At 50.6% G+C, this 19,298-nt stretch overlaps 1 protein-coding gene across 10 annotated transcripts in view; it reads left to right on the top strand.

The window, feature by feature from the left end:
* The window catches only part of LINGO1 (leucine rich repeat and Ig domain containing 1), a 245,622-nt gene that overhangs the window by 15,601 nt on the left and 210,723 nt on the right, over positions 1-19,298 (top strand). For all 10 annotated transcript variants that reach the window (XR_016509751.1, XR_016509750.1, XR_016509752.1 and 7 more), the window contains exon 2: positions 8,395-8,510. The gene's annotated coding sequence lies outside the window, so the exon portion shown is untranslated. The remainder of the gene's footprint in view (positions 1-8,394; positions 8,511-19,298) is intronic.

Genomic DNA, 19,298 nt, shown 5'->3' with positions numbered 1-19,298 from the left:
GCCTGTGTTTTAATCAGTCTGTTGGAACCCCAGTTCCAGCCATATTATTCTGGCAGGAATTGGGGGTGCTGAAGCATGCAGTGTCACCTAAGGGGGCGAGGTACATTGGTGCCCCTATTAAGCCCAGCCAGGGGCAGGAGGCCTGGGATCCCAGCCCAGACCTGCTACTAACTCCCTGTGTGACAGAGGGCAGAGGGTTCTCTCTACATCTCAGTTTCCCCATGCCAGGCTGGGAGAGGCTCTGGAAGAGTTGAGACTTTGGGGGGAATCCACTGGGCTCATGTGGCCTTGGCCTGGCTGCCAGCCCTGCTTTGTGCTTCTGTCCTGCCCCTGGGCTCCCTTGACCCCAGTCCAGACTCATATGAAACCTGTCCCTCCTGTGCTCTCTGGAGTCATCGTCGTGCAGGAGGCGGTGGCTGCCGCACCCAAGCAGGCCTAGTTAGTAGTGTGGGGCAGCCAAGGCAGCCTGTTTTCTACCCTAGGAGGGAAGAGGGCTGCAGGTCACCACCAGGTGGGAGGACTGCCCAAATGCAGGACTGTGTGCTCAGCCCTGCAACCTGAAACCTCACCCCTCCATGGCCCAGAGCTTCCTTTCACCACACAGAATGGATTCACAGGGACCACTCTGTGTAGTCCTGGGCTGTAAGATGGGGAAATAGGCCCAGAGACTCAGGGTTGCCACTCACCGCGAGCTCTGCCCCATTAGCTGTGTTCTTGCTCATCCCCACAAGGTGGTCTGCCATCTTGGACACCTCTCTACCCTGCCTAGGGCCCATATCTATTCCCCGCAACTCCGGAGGTCCTGGCTGGGGCTTGGGGCTGCAAAACCTGTACTAGCCCCTGCCTCCCAGTAGCCCTGTAATGTGCAGGTGGAAGTGGGGCCTCTCAGTGTTCTCTCCTGGGGGACAGCCTTGTTCTGTCCTACTCTGTGGTTATGAATCTTTGTGGTCTGTGGACCCTTTGGGGAATGAAAGCCATAGGGTTTACCTGAAACAGGCATCCCCCCCCACCCCCCCGTGCATAAATTTACATCAGTGCTCGCAGACCTCCTAAGTCCCCCTCATTGGGGACCCTGATTGGGTTCTCCTGCTTTAATCATTTTCCAGGTGACATGGTTAATGTTATTTGTCATGCTGATGTGTGAGGGGAAGCTAGGTATCTCAGTCCCCAGGCCATGCTCTCTCTGCTCTACGCAGTTGCCTTAAGATGCCCCTGTGTGCCTGGCTGGGGGTCAAGTGCTGTGATGATCCACTCATTCTTTCCACAACTTTAGTTTTCGATGCATCCTCTGTGCCATGCTCTGAGTGTAGAAAAGAACAAGACCCACCCCTGCCCCTGGGAAGTCACATCTGTCAGTGGTCACAGCTTGGGAGTCAGGGCAGGACAGAGGTGACACAGGACAGGGATAGCAGAGAGGCTCCTGATCCAGCCTGGAAGAAGAGGTGGGTGTTGGGTCAGAAGAGGTTTCTTAAAGGATACGGGGGGACTGGTCAGGGAGGGAACAGCAAGTGTAAAGGCTTGCAGGCCTGTCTCTGTCAAGGAGGGCAGGTGCCTTGTCTAACTGGAGGGTAGCATTGGAAAACACTGGGTCAGGCATGAGGCGAAGGGCTGGAGATAGGTCTCTGGAATTTGCCACCTGTTGTTGGCCTGTCTTCAGGTCTGCCGCCTGGCCATACACCCTAACGCACATACACGCATCTCCTGGGTCTCCTTTCCCTCAACACACACTACCTCTTCACCGTCATCCCTGGAAGTAACAACACACACTCAACACGCTCTCTGCCCTGGAAGCAGACACACACACACACACACACACACACACACACACTCATACAGTCTGTTCTCTGGATGCAGATACACACACACTCTCATACACTCCTCTGGATGCAGACACACACAGACAAATACACTCATACACTCTCCTCTGGATGCAGACACACACACACTCATTCACTCTCCTCTGGATACAGACACACACACACACACACTCATTCACTCTCCTCTGGATGCAGACACACACACACACACACACATACAGTTCGTTCTCTGGATACAGATGCACACACACATTCTCCACAGTTCACCTCCACAGACCCACATGAGCTCTCTTTCTGTGAGCACCAACACCTGAATACACCAGTCCCCTCTTCTGATACCTACCCCACCCTCTTTCTGAGAGAAACACCCCCCCCACCAACTTTTGTTACTTTTTTTTTTCTCTTCTCTCTCTCTTCTTCCCTAGCATGAGAGCCTGTAATTGTTCAGAGCTGAGCCTCAAAAGCCCCTCCCCTGGAGTTTACTGCAAAGGCCCCTGGGCTCCCCTGAACCTCAGCATAGGGTTCCCCAAGACTGTGGTATCCCAGGATTTTCTGGGTACCTAGGGGAGCCTCCCTGGCTTTAGCCTCAGCCAATCTGGCCTGCCTGTGTGACTGTGGCAACCTCTTGCCATGAGCCTGGTTTCGGGGAGCAGCAGTGTAGCTCCACATTCTGCAGCAGAGAGAGGTCCTTCAGCTGTGTTAGAGCCCTGGTGTCCCTGAGGGAGCCTGGGGGCTATGGGATTGAGGTTAGGGCTGGACAGGCCTCTCCCCTTTCAACCATAACAGGGCTGCTTAGGTCTGCATTTTCTATTAGGACCTGGGCAGGATTTAAAGGAAAAAACCATTAACTCTTGATTGATTTTTCTTTTCTGATTACAAAAGAAAATCCCAAAACATGTTTTTGGGTAACAGAGACCATGAAAGTCCCCTTGTCCGCCTCTTAGGAGGTGATCACTGCAATGTCTGGATATTGCCTTTGAGGGCATATACCCAAAACTGTTATTTATAAAGATGGGCTTATTCTGAAGTAGGATTATATGGGTCGATTTTTTCCATACCTGTTACACATAGAGGTGCCTCCTTCTGTCAGTGGCTGCAGGCTGTTCCACAGTGAGGATGCACTCAATTTTGTTTGTACAGTCCCTTACAAACAGGCAGGCCATTTCCGATTTTTCTTGTACTCTTACTAGTAATGCCGCTGTGAGCATCCCTGAGTATTTATGTGTGTGTGCCTGCACTACCATTTCTGTAAGAGAAGCTTCTGAGAGTGGGATTACTAGGTTCTAGCGTGTGGGTTTAAGATGTCATTCAGGATTGCCAAATTACCCTTTCAGAGGGTAAGCCAATTCCCCCACCCTCCAATGGTCTTGAGTCCTCATTTTCCCACATCCTTGCCAGCACTGGTTGTTACCAATCAATTTAATTTTTCTCATTCTAATGGGTAAAATGGTATTGTATCATTTTCATTTGCATTTCCCTGATTGCTAGTGAGGTAGAACATCTTTTCATACACTTATTGGCAAATTTAGTTCTTCCTCTCGCAGGTTTCTAATTCACTGCCAATCTTTTCTTTTTTTGTCTTTTTTCTTATTGATTTGTAGGGGCTCTTTGTATGTTAAGTGATATTTTCTTTCAGTGTCTCACTTGCCCTTTAACTTCGTTTATAGTGTCTGTGGCTGTACAGATGTTAAATGTGTTCTTGTAGTCAGATTTATCAGATTCTCACTTTATGCCGTCTGGATGTAATGTCTGGCATAGAAAGGCTTCCCCACTGCATAAAATTTCATTTCAAATAAGAATTTTATTGCTGAAAAGTCTCTGCAAAGCCCTGGTTTGGAGGCTCCTCCTGGCATCTGCAGTACTGACTCTGCACCCCCACCCCTGCCTGGTCCCCCACCCCGGCCCCCGCAGCCTTAGTGGGTTGGGTTGAGACAGTGGTTTTCAGGGGGCATCCTCCTCTCACCTTTTACCTACTGCCCTAGTCCATGTGGGCTGCCAGGGCAGAGAAACTCGTTTTCTGCAGGAGTCTGAGAGCAGACTTTGAGCCCATCCAAACACCTCCTCTCCCAGAAAGCCTTCTCAGACAGCTTCTCCTTCTATTTCCACAGCCCTGGACTTGGATCCTCCCTTCGGTCCTCACTGCTCTGTCCATCCCCTGCCCCTTCCCCTGCCTTCTTAGCACTGAGCAACCTGAGGTCCACCTGGCTACCTCTGGGTCTTTGTTTCCACCTGTACTAAATAGGTTGTGAGAGTCTCTACCAGCTTCTGGGAGCCATGGCCCTTGCAGGATACAGCAAAGCTGGTAGGTCTTCCAAGCCAAGCTTTGGAAGGTGTCCTCTTTTGCCCTCTCAGTACTAACACCCCCCCCCCCCCCAAAAAAAGCAAAGAGATGGGGACTTGAGTTCCATAGGGTGAAGACTAATGACTAGGGCTTCATTGTTCTCCCCTGCCCCAGGCCAAGGACAATGTCTGACTTACAGGAGGAAAGAATGAACAATATAGGAAAGTGCTGAACCTGGGGTAGGGTGGAGCAGTCAGTGTCACTTTCCTCATGGTTCCTCATTTCTAGGGACTGAGGGTGCTAATGGACAATACTCCTATGACTTCCTGGAGGTGAAGCCTCCATGTGGGGGCCGAGATAGTGGTTGGGAGACAAATCAGGGAAACTTGGACATCTCTTTGAAGTGTGGCTCAGAAAAGCATAACTATAATCTTTGAGGTAAACTTTCCTGGGCTCCTGCAGCCCTCTGGACTTCTGTTCCAGCATCTTCCCTCTGACCATGATGGCCTGTCTTTTCTCTGACCTTTTGGCAGGCAGGAGTGATGCCCTTCATATCTCTCTATCCCAATTACCAAGTACAAAATAGAATGAATGAATGATGGAAAGCCAAGGTGTTGGGTCAAGGGTTTAGGTCTGAGGGGTCTGAGGAGGAGGAGACCTGGGTTCTGTGCTTGACTTTTTGGTTAACTTGCAGGGTGTCCCAAGCCCTCCTTGGGCCTTAGTTTCCCCATCTATACAGTGGGCATGGGTCTCTCAAGCTCTGTGACCAGAGTAGGTACATGCCTGCCTCTCTCTCTCTCTCTCTCACAACACACACATATATGCGAGTACCATCCGCTTTGATCACTGAGCACCTACTGGGTCCACCCCCCTCCATAGTATGAACCTGCTTTGACAGTATCCTGTGGTAGCTGTGCCCCTATAAGTCCCATGCACCCCAGTGTAACTGAGCAAACTGGGGCTCAGCCATGTGGTGCCTTGACACATGACCCAACAATTCTTGTTGAAGGAAACAGGTTTTTATTAACAGGGTTCCAACTTCGGGGAGGGGGAGCCAGTGCTGAGAGCGCTCATGCCCAGAGCCCTGTTCTCCCATGAGACCTAGCACTTCCCTTGCTCGCCAAAAGGCTATAAGCCAAAACCATGCCCAGAAGTTCCCTGTATTCTTATCTGTCCTTAAGTTAACTGCACAAACAGAGCTCCATCCTCTTTGGAATGTGCACTTGTGGGTTTCAGAGTCACCATCCTCTCGCTGTCCTCAGCCTCCATGTAGTGGTTCAGGAAAACATGTGCCGTGTTACACTGGATCATGCTGGAGTCCTGGGAGGCACACGTCCCGAGAGAGTGGCTTCTCCATACGTCCTTCAGAGAAGCAGAAGTCTGCAGCTCAGCATTCTCGGTCACAGTTCAGCTCCAGGCATCTCCCATGAATCCGTCTTTGGTTAGGCACATCCCTGCACAGCTCCATCAGCTCTGCCTTGATCTCCTCCTTCTTACTCTACCCTCATGGAGTGCTTTTACTCCAGAACATGTAGCTTCCCCCTTACACACCAGGCCTTGTAGCCAACTCCCATTTGCACCCATTTCAGACCGTGTGGCTTCCTCTTACACCCTTTCAGCCTGCATGGCTTCTACCTTCTCTCTCAGCCGACCCTTATTTTAATGCTCGGCTCAGAACTTCCTGTGTGACCTCATATCCAGCCCCTCCTATCACGTGCTACTTTTGCCAGATCCCCCACTCTTTTACCTTCTTTCAGCTGCCATCTTTAGTCAGGGCAAGAGTTCTCCATTACACAGGGGCATCCGCCTCCTGAGTCACTATGTGCTCTTAGTCAGTACACCTTTAGCCCTGGGCGGCAGTTCTCTTCTCTTCCCTTCAAGAAAGGTATGACTGTTAACTTGCCATTGTTATGCAAAGTATCTTAAACAACATATCATCCACTTCTCCCTTCCTCCAACCAAGCTTTGTGGGTAAAATACTCCTATTTTCAGGGGACCTCCTCTCTGTACCCCATTATACCAGGGCACATGGTTATTCTGTTGAACACACAGGCATCTGATTCCAGACCTGGACTCCCCTGAGGGGGAAGGAGCCAGGAGGGCAGGTTGGAAGCCCTCACCTCTTCTGTGGTTTTCTTCACCCCCATTTCTCTGAGGCCTGCAGCTGGGACTCCATGCTCTCCTTGGCACTTGGCACATAAGAAGGCCTTGTGTCCAGGAGAGCTCCTGGCTCTATCTGCATCTCCTCCCTTGCCCCAAATCATTGTTATGCACTGCCTGTGGTCCCATTTCCATAGCAACTCCTTGTGATGGTGTTGAGGAGTGTAGGAGCTTCAGGAAAGTCTGGGGCAAAGGGAGTGAGAAATCCATTCATTATCTTGCAATATGGCAGCGGGGGGCTCGGAGTGGTGCTGTGGGGATGGCTGGCTCTGCTGGCTCAGGTGGAACTAGGCTCAGGGCACAGCCAGGGGTCAGGAGGCCTGCTGTGACCAGGCTGCTGGCTGGTGTGGGCCTGGGTAGCTTGGGCCTGTCCACCAGGAGGCAGCCTGGGCTATCATTTAGGATACTGCCTAGCTCGGCCAGGCCTGAGGAGCTGCCTCTGTTCCAGGTTGGTGCCATTGAGTACTGTCCTGTCCTCCAGGATCAGCAGCCATTAGGAGGCACCCTGGGGCCTGCTGGCAGGAGGGCAAATAGTTAGTTGGAGGCTGGTGAAGTGGGCTAGGCAGGCCCTCTCTTACTGATCTACACTGCTTGGTGGCTCTGTTGTGAGGGTGAGAAGGCCAAGATAGGCCCTAGAACCTGCTCAGGGCCCAAGTCTCTGCCTCCTTCTTGGAGGAGAAGATTGCAGCTCATGAAATAAGGAGATCCTTGCCTCCAAAGAGTCCCTTCATCTTCATCTACCGTGTGCCTAGAAATTCCACCATTTGTACTTTAGACTTGATAAAATGTTGCTTTTGGGAGGGAGTTAGAGGCCTTTGCCATCTTCTGCCCATATTATGGCAATTCTCTCTGAGCCCCATTGATCCTGTCCTGGAAGGTCTTGTGAGCTCCCCTGGGGACCTAGGCCTGTGCTGGATATGCATATGGGGAACAAAGAGCGAAAGGCGGGGCTGGCCTGGCCTTCCAGGGAGAGAGCAAACTGCACGTTCTCATGAGGGCTGCTGGGAGCCACGCCTGGGTTAGATGCCAACCTTTTGTGGTTCCCTTTCACCACCAAGGCTGTAGGCACCTCTGGGCACCACCTACACTCATATCCGCTTAATCCTGGTCTGTGCAGTGACTCGTGTTTGAAGGTGGATTATCAGGAACTCCCCAAGCCATGTATCCATGAAATCACAGCTATGATGCGCCTGTCAGGTTTTTACTACACAAAAAAATAAACACATAACCTGTGGAACTAAAAGAGTTTGCCTGTGTACCACCTATTGTAGAATCCCCTTGCATACCCTCACTGGTGTGTGTTGGTCCCACCCTTTGAGAAGCAGTGATTGAATTGGAACCTCTTGGCAACAACTTAGAAGGGTATTTGGTTCTTTGTTTGAGAGGTTGAGGAAACTGAGGCTCAGGTGGGAAAGCTTTGCCCAGGGCTGTACAACTAGCAAGTGGGAGACTTTCAGCCTGATGCCTGTGAACTTTCAGCCTGGGGTCTTGCCAAGGAGACAGGACTCCATAGTGTTCTCCCCACTCATGGAGGTGGAGACGGGGCAGGGATGGTCCTGAGTTACCTTTGGAGAATGTGTGGTGAGGGAAATGGACCATAAACTGGAAGATGTTGGGGGAGGGCGGGGCGGGTGTGTGGGAACCAGGAGGCTGAGACAGGGCTGGGAAGGAAGGCAGGCCCGGTGGTGGCTGGTCATCTACTGTGTGCCAGTCCACAATCCCTTCTCTCTTTTTATTTTTCTAGCAGCCCTGGTAGGGGGAATGGTATCCCCAATTTTTGGATGAAGGAAGTGAGGCTCAGAGACTTGACTTTCCCATGGTCACAGAACCAGTGTGTGGGGAAGCATATTCAGATCCCCTTCAGTCTGGGGCCAGAAACATCGTGTTCCCAGAGCCCTACCTGCCCCAGCTGGTGGCATATGAATGTGTGCATGTCAGTGAGTGAGAGCACGTGTGAGTTTGTGTGAGCGCGAAAGTGCGTGTGTGTCAGCATAGGGAGCATGTGTGAGATGTGTGAATGTTTATTGCCCAGCTAGGTGGGATCAGTCCAGTTGTGTGCATGGCCCCCGCTGCTCCCTAGAATTGCCCCTTGTTGTCCTGTTCTGGCTGACAGTTCATCTCCTCTTTCTTCTACAGCCTCCTGTGCCCACAGGTCCTGAGCTTCTGGTCCCCACAGGCAAAGAGAGCAACTGAGTCAAGCCCAGGCTGACCCCCAGCGCAGTTACACTCCCCAAACGCCTGCCCGATCTGAGGTAAGAAGCCACTCTGTCACTGGGCTGAGCGGGGTCCCCCAGGGAAAGGATGTAGGGAGGCCATTCAGGGGCAGACTTTCTCGGGCACCTCCCTCTTCCCTCTCCACATGAGGTTCAGTCTAGGAGGTGTGGCAGGCCAGGGCCCTGGCAGCCAGCTCAGAAGCCTGAGCGTTCTTCCGAGCAACAAGGTTTCATGGTCGTGGCAGCCCGTGGGTCCCTGTGTGCTGCGGGAGGTCTCTGACAGTGAGCTGAAAGACCCTGTCCTCGGTTCTTCCACATTGTTGACAAAATATGTGCATGACTCTGGGTTAGGAGGGATGGGAACAGGTGGGCTGAGACAATTGGGGTCCAAGGAACTGTCAGGAGAATGGCTCTAATGTGTGGGTCCAGACACTGTCCAGGCAGGATGAAACTCACCCCGCATGTGTGTACGTGTGACAGTCACTGGCAGCCAGATGACCTTGGCTCTGTGTAATCAGTGGCCTCTTGGACTATATCATGAGGAGTAGGACACTCAGAATGTGGGAGGTGACAGGCCTCCCACACTGTCCCATGTGAGAGAATGTAGAGAAACTACAGCAAGTCCTGAAGAGATGGGAAGTGAGGAAGGAGTGGGAACTGGGTTGCTGCCTGGCTTGACCGCTTGGCTTGCTTGTGACCTTGGACAAATGACTTCTGCCGTTTATCTGAGCCAACCCCTGTCCTTGACAGACCTCTGTGACTCATGAAAAGGCCGCAGAGGAATTGACTAAATAGAAGGGATGCTGGAGAAAGGCTCCGTGAACAGGCTGGATAGGAATGTGGTCCCCATTTTTCAGGTGAAGAAGAGCTAGGGCTCACTCAGCAGGGCCGCAGGCCTCCAACCCCACTCCTCAAGGATTGGGTAACAGTTTTTGTAGGCGTGATGGTAGGTGTGACCAAGGCTTAGCTGATACTGCCCTTTCAACCAGGAGGTTGGCAGGGGTGTGGTGGGGAGCTGACACCTGGTTTTCCATCCTAGGCAGGAGGCCTTGCTTTGAAGTCCAGTTATCACCATCAAAATATTCCTGCTAATCAGCCAGTCCTGGCTAGAATGAGCAGCTAATTAGCCCCTCCAGTTTAACCTGTAATTGCTGCTGGGAGATTGGGAGAGAGGATGCAGTAAGGGTTGTCTTCGAGGTGGCCAGGGTGATGGGAGGGCCCGGGGCAAGGGCCCTGCCCCCACCCTCAGCAAGAGCCAGGGTAGCCTCCCCTTGCTGCCCAGGCAAATAGCACTGTGGAAGCTCAGCAGGCAGGGAGCTCTGGGGGAGCTCACTCAGAGTGGAGCCTACTCTGCGGGGAGACTGGGGGGCTTAGATGAGAAAATGCCTGTGCTGAGGTTTAAAGGCTGTAGGATTTTTAAAGAATGTTCTCTTTTTCTGATTATTAAAGAAATGCATCTTTTCTATAGAAATGTGAGCACTTGAGTATTTTGCCTGTCAGTCTTTTACAAAACATGTATTTATGACATAATTGGGATCAAACTGTACTTACTGTTTTCTTTTTTTTAGGTATATTTTATTGATTATGCTATTACGATTGTACCAATTATTTTTTCCCTTTGCCCCCCTCCACCTGGTATTCCCCTTTCTTCCAGCAATCTCCCCCCTCTTAATTCATGTCCATGGGTCGTGCATGTAAGTTCTTTGGTTTCTCCATTTCCTATACTATTCTTACCCTCCCCCTGTCTATTTTGTCCCTACCAATTATGCTTCTTAATTCCTGCACCATTTCCCCATTTCTCCCCCTTCCCCCTCCCCACTGATAACCTTCCATATGATCTCCATACCTATGATTCTGTTCCTGTTCTAGTTGTTTGCTTAATTTGTTTTTGTTTTTTAGATTCAGTTGTTGATAGTTGTGAGTTTGTTGTCATTTTAATGTTTATAGTTTTGATCTTTTTCTTAAATAAGTCCCTTTAACATTTCATATAATAAGGGCTTGGTGATGATGAACTCCTTTAGCTTTACCTTGTCTGGGAAGCACTTCATCTGCCCTTCCATTCTAAATGATAGCTCTGCTGGATAGAGTAATCTTGGTTTTAGGTCCTTGCTTTTCAGCCCTTTGAATACTTCTTGCCAGTCCCTCCTTGCCTGCAAAGTTTCTTTTGAGAAATCAGCTGATAGTCTTATGGGAACTCCTATGTAGATAACTCTTTTCTTTTCTCCTGTTGCTTTTAAGATGCTCTCTTTATTTTTAGCCCTTGGCATTTTAATTATGATATGTCTTTGTGTGGTCCTCTTTGGGCCCAATGTGTTTGGGACTCTCTCTGCTTCCTGGACTTGTATGTCTATTTCCTTCACCAAATTAGGGAAGTTTTCTTTCATTATTTTTTCAGATAAGTTTTCAATTTCTTCCTCTTCCTCTTCTCCTTTTATCATCCCTGTGATTCGGATGTTGGCACTTTTGGAGATGTCCAGAGTCTTCTTATTCTCTCCTTGTTTGTTCGATTTGCATTTCTTCATTCTATACTGGTTCACTGTTTATTTCTTCCTTATGTTCTAATTCATTGATTTAAACCCCTGCTTCCTTCCCTTCACTATTGGTTCCCTGTGGATTTTTCTTTATTTCACTTAGTGTAGCCTTCATTTCTTCCCTTATGCATTAGCTGTACTCCATCAGTCCACTGAACATCCTTAACACCAATGTTTTGAACTCTGCATTTGATAGGTTGTCCAACTCCATTTTGCTTCACTCTTTTTCTGGAGTTTTGATCTGTTCTTTCATTTGGGCCATACTTCTTTGTCTCCTCAATTTGGCAGCCTCCCTTTGTTTGTTTCTGTGTATTAGGTAGAGCTGCTTTAACTCTGTCTTGGTGCACCTGTTATGTTATAAGAGGCAGAGTCTTAGGTATTTGTCAATATGGGGCAATCCGTTTCACCACTTTATGGCACTGTATGTGGGGGGAGGGGTCAGAGAGGGAACAATGCCATTTGCTCAGCACTTGACCCTTTTCCAGTCACTTCACCCACTTCCCGTATGCGACTGGCATCCCTCTAGCTGTTGTCCTGGTGGTGATTCCCAAAGTGGGTGAGCTTGCATATATTCTAGAACCATCAGAGTCTCTAAACTGACTCTCCTGAGAGATGGGCAGTTTCTTCCTCTGCCCTAACCCCCACTTGTTTTCACAGTCAGGAGCTATGAGGCTTTGTTTCCCCAGTGCTGGAACCCTGGGCTATGTGGTCTGGCCTGGGGCTAGGATCACTCCCTAGGTGTCCCTCCTGGCTTTTATGTGCCACACTTGAATGTGGGACCGCCCGTTCTGCCAGCTGTCTCTGCTGCTTTGCTGCCACCACACTGCAGCCTCTCTGCCCTGGCTTCCCGTCTCCACCCCTCCTACCCATCTGTATGAATATTTCTTCTTTACAGTTCGATTTTCTGGCAGTTCTAGTTGTTTTTTGTTTTGAGTTGTAATCCTTCTTATAGTTGTGCGAGGAGGTGAAACGCGCCTACCTATGCCTCCATCTTGGCAAGAAGTCTGTACTTACTGTTTTCTAACCTTCCTTTTGCACTTAATCCTACAGCAAGATCATTTCCCATATTAAATACTCTTCTGTAATGTGATTTTTAATGACAGTGTAATGTTCCAGCGTGTGTGAGCCATAGCATGTTTAACCAATTCTCCATTGTATATTTTGATTGTTTCCAGTGGTGTGTCATTGTAAATACTGCCTGGATGCACAGATGATGTATGTAGGGCTATGATGGGCAGAGAGGGTTGGGGCAGGGTGTGTGTGGCAACCTAAGCAAAGCTTAGGTTGGGGGACTTTCAGAGTGTTTGGGAGTGGCGTGTCCAGGCCCGGGCAGGGCTGCTCATGGGGAGCCTTGAGGCATGCTGAAGCCCTGAAGCCTGAGGAAGCCCAGATTCTTCCTTGCCCTGCCTGTGCCTCTAGTGCTTCTGTGATTGGAAAGGAGGGGGCAGGATGATGGGATTGGGGAAGGGCAGTCAAGACTGCCCTTGACCTCACAGGAGGGATCATGCCTTGCTCTCCCTGACAGCCCTGCACATGTCTACTTCGTATAAGACAGATGCCCGCGCCAGCTCTGAATCAATAAGGCTTGTGAGTCAGACCTCCTTTGTTTGTCCCCTCGGGTAGCAGTGGGAGGTGGTCCAGGGCCCTGACAGGCAGGCAGAGAAGCTGGGGGTGGGGTGTCTCCTCCAGGAAGCTTTCCTGACCTTTGGGCCCAGCTGGGGGGCCCCTCCCCAGAACTTTCCTTCCTGTGCACATTTGTTCACCCCAGAACTGCTTGGACACTGCATAGAATTGCTCACAGGTGTTGGTTTCTTTCTCTCCACAGACTGTGAGGGCTCTCAGGGCAGACCTAGCCTGATTCGCCCCTTTGTTTCCTTGTGGTGTATACCAGCTGCTGCACAAATGCTTACTGAAGTCACCCGTTAGTTCAATAGTTCATTCATCCTTCATTCGACACAGGCTTGCTGATCACCTGCTGCATGTCAGGGCCTGTTTACATGCCCAGTATCCATGGATCAATAAGTTAGACTAGTCATGGCCCTTATAAAGCTCCAATTCGAGCAGAGTAGATAGAACAGAAACAGATAAGTAATTCATAATATAAAGTTAAGGAGTAATAAGTGATGTTGGGGAAAATAAGGCAGGAAAAGGGAGTGCGCGCGCAGGGGGACCATTCTCTGTTGGGTGTGGTCAGAGAAAGTCCTCTCAGGTGAGGTGCCCTTTGAGGAGAGACTGGAGGGGAAAGGACAGGCCCCTGGAAGTCTGCACAGGCCTTGAGCTGAGAGTGCCTGTCGGGCAGAGGGGCAGGAACCAGGGCTGCGGGGTGTGCGGAGGGGTGGTCTGTGCTCAGGGGCGCTGCCTCACTGCCCTGTGGGCAAAGATGGGAGTGGGGGGGTGAGAGGAGAAGCTGGCAGGCTGGTTAGGAGGCCATGGCAGGGAGGAGTACTTGACTACAGGAGACGGAAGGGTAGTGAGAGACGGGCTATGAGAGCTCAGAGTCTGAGAACTGGTAGGTGGTGGGGCTTTTGACTGAGCTGAGCAACAGGCGGCTGAGCATGGGTTTGGAGGGGGGGAAGAGTCCTCTTTGGAGGTGTTGCGTTTGAGATGCCCATAGGCAGGTGGAGAGGCTGCATAGACTTGGGATGTAAGGCTGTGGCTGAGGGCCACAGTAGGCTGGGCATGTCAGGGGGGAGTCATTCGCACCTGGGGGGGATGCTGTTTTAAAGCTTCCGAGCCTGGACAGGGTCATGTACAGAAGGGATCTGGGCCTCACTGCTTAGGGTGACTCTTGCTCATGGGGCTTCCTGCCCATAGGCAGGCCTGTTACTCCAGCCTTATACAAAAGCCCTCTGGAGATACTGCTGCCAGCGCACCCTCCCAGGTGCTCCTCCCAAATGGCCTAATGGCTGGTATGTACTGTCATTCTGTAACATTCCTCAGGGCTACCGTTGGGCAGGAAGTGGGTGCTGATAGTGGGCCGTCATCTCACCCTTCCCTCCTGAAAGGGAGCCTCATCTGGTAAGTTTGGAACTGCTCAGGCCTCTCTGAGCCCTGCTGGTGGTCACTACTACAGGCGGGACTTCATGTCATGTTCCCCCTCAAAACCCCTCAGTGGCTAAGGTTGAAGTCCAAGCTCCTTGTCCTGGTTATTCAAGGCATTTCATGGTCTGGTTGAAGCCCACTCTTCCTGACCCCCTTCTTTCTAACAGATGACTCTCCTCCATCCTCTGCACACACCAGACTCAGTCACACCTTCCATCACCTACATCTAGAAGGCTCTTCTCACCACTAGCCAAATTCCACTGCTTCTCAGTCATCTTCCCTGACTCTCTCATGCACTATGGCCCCTTTGAATGGCTATTGATACCTTTCACCTGGTGAGCTAGCTGCTTGTCATTTCACTGTCATCATCTTCAACTTGTCGTCATCTTTACCCTCCTCATCCTCTGTCCCTCATGTCTCCTGTCCACACCTGCTCCCTGCCCCCATGCAATATTGTCAAAGCTCTTTGCAAATGGAATCCTGCTCAACCCATGGAACTCTGCCCAGGTTGCCCAAGCCTGGTTCTGTATCAGGACCACCAAGGGAGGTCATTAAAGAGAGGGATACTCAGGGGTCCACCAGGACCTTCTCTGATTCAGAGTCATAAGGGGAAGCCAGGAATCTGGATGGTTAGCAAGCTTCATAGTCACTCTGGTGATCTGCTGGCCCAACTCAGAGTCTCACTTGGGGATGCAACTGTCCTTGCCCACTTGCTGGGATGTGGACCTACCTCTCCCCAGGGATGCCCAGGCCATGGAGGCAGCTCTAAGGTGGAGAAAGTTCTTTCTTGTGTTGACTGAGCTGAACCTGCCCACCTGCAGCCTTCATGAAGGTCTAGGCTCTACATGGGCAGGGGCCACACTTGGCACCTGGGAGCTCTCCTACTCCCGGGGCCCAGGTGGTGGAAGCCTGGCACGTGCTGAGAACTCAGACAATGTCCGTGACTTGGCCGATGGAGGACTTGCCTCTGTCTACCTCTGCCTGCCTGGAGCAACTCTGTGCTGAGACTTTGGCTGTGGCCACATGAGCCACCCCTCTGTCTGTTGATCCAGCCATCAGCATGTGTGTTGAGGACTCTGGCCGTGTCAGAGCATATGCCATTCTTCATTTCATCTCATCCTTATCCAGCCCTGTGGGCTGTTACCCCCCACCCCCCCGTTCTTCCAACAAGCACTTATTGAGCACCTACTGTGTGCCAAGCTCTGTGCTGGGGATGACAGGAACAAGTCGAGGTTTAGAGAGGGGTGGGGGCTTGCCCAGTGTCATAGCCACTAAAGGCCTGAGTCAATACTGAAACCCAGGTCTGCAGGCGTCTCATCATTTTGCTAGGTCTGCTGTAACAAAGTATTGTGTCACAGAGTGGACGGCTTGAACAGAAACCTACATTGTCTCCTAGTTCTAGAGGCTTGAAATCTGAGATAAAGGTGTCAGCAGGGCTGGTTCCTTCTGAGGGCTTCGAAGGAGGGTCTGTGCTAGGCCTTCCTCCTTGGCTTGGAAATGGCTGTCTTCTTCTGTGATCCCCACGCCCAAGTGTTGTTCTCCCAGTATGCATGTCAGTGTCCCAATCACCCCTCCCATAAGGGCATAAACCACATTGGGTTAGGGCTCCGCCCTGTGCCAGAAAGACCTCATCCTAATTAGCTACTTGTATTGGCAATGGCCCAGTTTCCAGGTAAGCTCACATTCTGAGGCACTGGTGGTTAAAACGTCAACATATACATTTTGGGTGGGGGTAGGGCACACAATTAAATTCCTCAAGGCCATACCTAGGATTTCCAAAGCACTGCACAATTGGTAGGGAGCATCTCATGCCTCAAGGTGTACAAGAGGGAAGGTGAGGCTGCCTAAGCTGTCAGGGATGGAGGGGAGATTGCTACATCAGGGCCATGACAAGGGCTATTGGAAGTCTGTTTCAGCTGGGATGTTAAGGGCTCAGGGATAACCTCATCCCTGTATACTCTGGTGGGAGGCAGATATGCATGATCAGGGTGGGAGGAGAAATTCCTGAGGCTCTGCACCCCCAGCTGGGTGACCTGGGGCAGTTGCTTTCACTTCTGGGCCTCGATCTACTTAACTGTGAATTGGAGACTGCCCTGCCTGCCTGTGAGAGAATGAATAGGAAGGTCTTTGCTTTTGTTCATTTTCATGTACTCACCCTGCAGACGTTTATTCCGTGTGGCTGTTTGCTGGGCACTTGGCTGTCCCCAGGGTCACAGAGATGAGATGCTCATGGCCCTGGCCCTTGTCAATGTGAAAAATGTCCATATCTGTAAGAATTTTTATGAGTTTATTTGAGCAAAACTGACAATTGCTAGGAAGGAAAATCTCAAGGGATTGAGAAGATACTCAGGAATTTGGCAGTTTTACCACTTATTTTTTTATACATTAGAGTCAAAGGAGGAGGCGTAAGGGGGTTACATGAAATTTATTGGTGATAGATTAGGGAGGTGGGAGAAAGTAAAGTGGGTAAGGGAGGAAATCTCTGGGATTGGATAAAAAGTACAATGAATAAACACATACTCTTTTTACACTGGTGGGTAACAGTTAACAATTAACGTGATAACAATAACAGTGAGGGGATTTATGGTCTCTATTCTTTGAGGGGTGAGAGGGGCAAGAAGGTATGTTATTATAGATGCAAAAAAACAAAACAAAACAAAAAAAACCAGACTGGCTCAGTTAGGGTAAAGACTGACTTGTTAGGGATAAATACTAGTTTAGGTCGTGACTACTTGCCATGACCGGCTTTTACTTAGAAACTTTTAATTTCAGACCATCCTAGTGATTACTTTAGGTCTCTCTGGGTTTGTGAGTTTGTCAGTTTAGTGTGTGGACCCTTTTCTCTGTCCACACCCTCAAAACATGTGCAGGCCCTGGGTGGGCAGGTGGGTGAAGGCAGCATTTAAGGTTATGCCTGTCAGGGCAGCCCTGCTGGGAGAAATCACCCAGAGACCACTGTGGGAACAGGCAGTGGGTTTATTGAGGGGAAGAGGGTGGAGGGGAGAGGCAGCTCCCAGACCAACTCAAGGGCCCGTAGGAACAAGGGGAATGAGAGCAAGGGAGCGGGGAGCGGGGAGCGGGGAACAGGGAATGGAGAACGGGGACTGGGGACTCCCAGTCCTCCTTGTGGGCCCGTAGGAGTCCCACCACACTTCTGCAGGCAGCTTTTTTATACTTGTCAACCACACATTTTGGTGAGGGTGAGTTTGCTTATCAACATATTCAGTAGGTCATTTACATCTCATTGCTTCCCCTCCCCCTGCACCAGGTGAGTTAACATATTGGGCTAGGTCCATTACCATTTCCCTTGGGAACGGGTTCAGTCCATCAACATATCCTTTGGGAGCCCCGGCCAGGACCAGGTTGATTAGCATATACCAAAAGTCCAGGTGTGCATTCTAGCTGCCTCCTTGTTCTGACAATGCCCACTCTGGAGCCAGACTACCTGGATCCATTCTTAGCTCTGCTTCTTGCTAGCAGTGTGTATTTAGGCCATTTCCTTAAGCTCAATGGGCCTCAGTCTCTTCATCAGTAAACTGGGAATAAAAATAGAATCTACCTTGTGTGGATTAAGTATTGAACAGATTGGTGCATGTGAAGCGCTTAGAGCGGTGTCTGGCACATGGTAAATGCTCAATAAATATAAATCTAAGGGGTGGGATGGGCAGAGGAGGACAAAGGGGGAAAAATTGGGACAACTGTAATAGAATAACAATAAAAATATATAAATCTAAGTCATCAGCTATGGGACAGTATGATGGCTGTGCATTGAGTGTTAGGTAGGGTTTGTGGTCCCGGCTCAGTCTGGGAGCCCTGTCATCCTGTTAATTCTTTAGCCATTTGCCACCCTTTGCTCTGAGGGCACTTTGGGTATGGGGTAGTGAGGGGGATATGGAGCAGGCATGCCCAAAGGAAGAGGGTGGAGGCCTTCTCACAGTCACAGGTAGGAATCTGGAGGTCTGTGCAGGTGGGATGGGACACCTGCCACCCTGCCTCTGTCCCTAGGGAAGGGGTGCCCAGGTGCCAGGTGCTTGGCTTTGTTAGCCTTTGTGTTTAGTTGGCAGGTTTTGGGGAGAAGAGGTGGTGAGGACCCAAAATTAAAATTCTTCTTTGAAAAGTTAACAACTTCCCAATTAAAGGATTATTTGTGTGATGCTTCAGAGGACTTTTCTATCAAGAGGCTCTTCTGAATAATAAAAGGGCTTGAGCTGGAGTTGGAGAGACCAGTTGGAGCCTGAGCTGCAGATGAAAGGGTGGGGCCACTGAGGATGGCCCCAGGACCTTGAGAACCATGGTTGTATGTGGGGCCAAACTGCCATTCCTTCCTGCTCAGTGGAGGGGATGGGGATTGGCACAGGGAGGGCAATGAGGGGTGGAGGTTCTCACTCCCACTCCCTGCAGCCTGTGGCTCCTTCCAGCCCTCCCCTGAATTGCACCCACGGTGCCCTTCACCAGGGACCCGTTGTTTCCCACAACCACCCTCTGTTCTTCCATTCAGACCAAGACGGAGCTGGGAGGACGCTGAGGTATGTGGCCTGGACTTCGGTCTCAGGAGCAGCCAGTCTGGATGGGAGCTAGCATCTTCTTGGCTTCTAAGACCCCAGGCTTCCTGGTACTCATGCCTTGCCCACTGCTCTGATCCAGCTGGCCAGGTGACATCCTGGATATGATGGTGTTGCTGTTTGGTAGGGTGTCCATCTGCATTTTAGCCTGGTGTCCCCACCCTGGCCACCTCACTGTTTTCCTGGAAGACCAGATCTTTTCTGCTTGGGGCTGGATATTCCAAGGGAAGTGCATCCTCAGATCTTGTTGGGGTAAGCCAGCCTAGTGTAGCTGAGTGCCCAGAAGGTGGAACCCCACTTATAGTTGAGGGGGCAGAGAGAAGCTCAGTGAAATGAGGTTGTTACAGAGTGAAAGGGGGTTCTTTCACGTGGCACCTTGATGTAAAACTCAACAACTAGTGTTGATGGAAACAGGTTTTTATTTACAATATTCCAACCTGGGGAGGACGGTGAGCACTTCAGCTCAGAGCCCTGTTCTCCCACGGGACCCAGCACTTCCCTTGCTCCCCAAAAGGCTAGAAGCCAAAAACATGCCCAGAAGTTCCCCATCCCTTATCTGTCAGCTCTCTACTTCAGGATCTGGGGTACGATGTCATCAGCCTCCGTATAACGGTCCAGAAAAACAGGTACCATGTTGCACTGGCTTGCGCATGGTTCTTTCGCTGCTGTTTCAAAGCTGCATGAATCTCTTC

The sequence above is a fragment of the Furipterus horrens genome, unplaced genomic scaffold, assembly GCF_987537825.1.
Source record: "Furipterus horrens unplaced genomic scaffold, mFurHor1.1.pri manual_scaffold_3, whole genome shotgun sequence".
Lineage (NCBI taxonomy): Eukaryota > Metazoa > Chordata > Mammalia > Chiroptera > Furipteridae > Furipterus > Furipterus horrens.
The sequence above is the reverse complement of the archived record's forward strand: the minus strand, read 5'-3'. Positions and strand labels throughout refer to the sequence as shown.